At 43.8% G+C, this 1,865-nt stretch overlaps 1 long non-coding RNA gene across 1 annotated transcript in view; it reads left to right on the top strand.

The window, feature by feature from the left end:
* Positions 1 to 73: 73 nt before the first annotated feature.
* Positions 74 to 1,865, top strand: part of LOC121812792 — a 16,504-nt gene continuing 14,712 nt past the window's right edge. Inside the window, exon 1 of the long non-coding RNA XR_006053333.1 lies at positions 74 to 1,605. This is a non-coding gene — a long non-coding RNA (uncharacterized LOC121812792). The remainder of the gene's footprint in view (positions 1,606 to 1,865) is intronic.

Here is a 1,865-nt window from a genome sequence, read left to right as displayed (position 1 = left end):
AGGTGAGACCGACTATATCTAGCCGGTACCTCTCAACCTCATGCACTAACTCGGGCTCCTACCCCACCAGAGAGGTGACATTCCATGTCCCAATTGCCAGTCTTGGTAGCCAGGGATTGGTCCACCAGGACCTCCACATTGTACCCGACCCCTACGGTGCCTCCTGCAGGTGGTGGGCCTGCAGGAAGATGGGTCCATGTCCCTTTTTCAGGCTGTGACCAGCCAGGCCCCATGGACTAAGGCCCGGCCACCAGACGCTTGCCCTCGGGCACCCTCCCCGGGCCTGGCTCCAGGGCAGGGATCCAGTAACCCTATCCCAGGCAGGGTGAACTGTTCCCTCGATGGTCTTGTCGTAGGGGTCTATTTCATCTAATTCAAAAAAGGACATCAGTGTCACATCTTTGTATTAAGTACACAGTGGCATTCAGGATGTGGATAATATAGTCTGACACCATCTATACCAACAGATTGAAGCAGATTTATTTAAACGAACACAAAATGTCCCCATGAAGCTTGTAACTTATTTGCTTACCTAGATTTTCAGTAGCTCATAGAGTCTTCTTGTCACAGTCAAAATGCTAGATTTGATGCCAGGTAGAAAATTGTGATTTTATTTCCAAACAGCAGACTTGATTTAACAAAGGTGAGCCTGTTTATTCAGGCTGCTGACAAATTCAATCAAACAAAAAGTCCAAAAAGCAAGGCAAACCTAAATCCACAGGAACATACTGGGACAGATCACAGACATTGTCCCACCAACTTCTTACCATTCAGCTCACTCCTCAGGATTTGCCTGACTCTCTGCAGGTGCTTACTGGTTGCAGCTCTCCTAGTGGCCTCTTCATGGTTCAAATTTGTCTGTGGGATTCTTGTAGCTGTCCTCTAAGTCTGCAATGTTGCCTTCTGGTAGTGTGATCCCCTCGGTTGTAACTACCTATATTCATATATATAAACACCCTGAGGACCAGTCTCAGGGTGTGAGACTGGTCCCCCCACTGTGATGAAATACATCACAGTGGGGGGAAAGAAGGTACAGGTAAATACATTATGAGATAGTCAAGTGACTGAAAATGAAACCTGACTAGAGAACCAAACACAGACACTGAGAGAAACAAAAACGAAACTTTAATACAAACTGGAATTAAGAACTTAAGACTGGAAAGTCTGAAATGCATAAGGCTGGAAATGTAAATAAACAGCAAACAGAAAAACAAACAGAAGATATTTAATAATTAGCAGTACCTGAAAGTCCAAAAGCATGACAAATTGGGTCAACAACACTGGACCATCCTCTTTTCAGGATCCAGCACTGTGAAGTTCCCAATTAAACCAGAAGGTCCACTTAAAGTCACGAGATGCAACGTATAATTTTGCTGTTGTACTGAAATATTTAGAGGACAAATGTCCCTATACATATCTGGCTTGTTAGTAAGGTTGAAGACACTTCTGGATCTTCATTAATTATGTTAAGAGGCATTAGAGTGTGAGCCTCCATTCTCATTCTCTCTCTTTGTCTGTATTTCACAGGAGGAAGCTATAAAAAGATCGGATACTACGACAGCACTAAAGGCAATCTGTCCTGGTATGGGAATGACAAGTGGATAGGTGAGGAACATTCATCTTCCTATGCCCCTTTGTTTCTCTGTCTTATACTCCACCCTGCACCCTTGTTCCCCCAAATTCCTTTTTCCTCCCTCTGTTGTTACCCTCTCCTCTTTACCATCTCACTGTCTGTGGTCAAAGATTGGTGGTCAATTTGCATACATTTTTTTAGGTTTTCTTTAGCATAGAATAGAATAGAATAGCCTTTATTGTCATTGTACAGAGTACAACGAAATTGGAGTGCCACTCCCTTGGTGCAAGAT

This window comes from Haplochromis burtoni, unplaced genomic scaffold, assembly GCF_018398535.1.
Source record: "Haplochromis burtoni strain Fernald_Lab_line unplaced genomic scaffold, NCSU_Asbu1 Contig_834, whole genome shotgun sequence".
Classification (NCBI taxonomy): domain Eukaryota; kingdom Metazoa; phylum Chordata; class Actinopteri; order Cichliformes; family Cichlidae; genus Haplochromis; species Haplochromis burtoni.
Note: the sequence above shows the minus strand (reverse complement) of the source record. Positions and strands in the feature narration are given on the sequence as shown.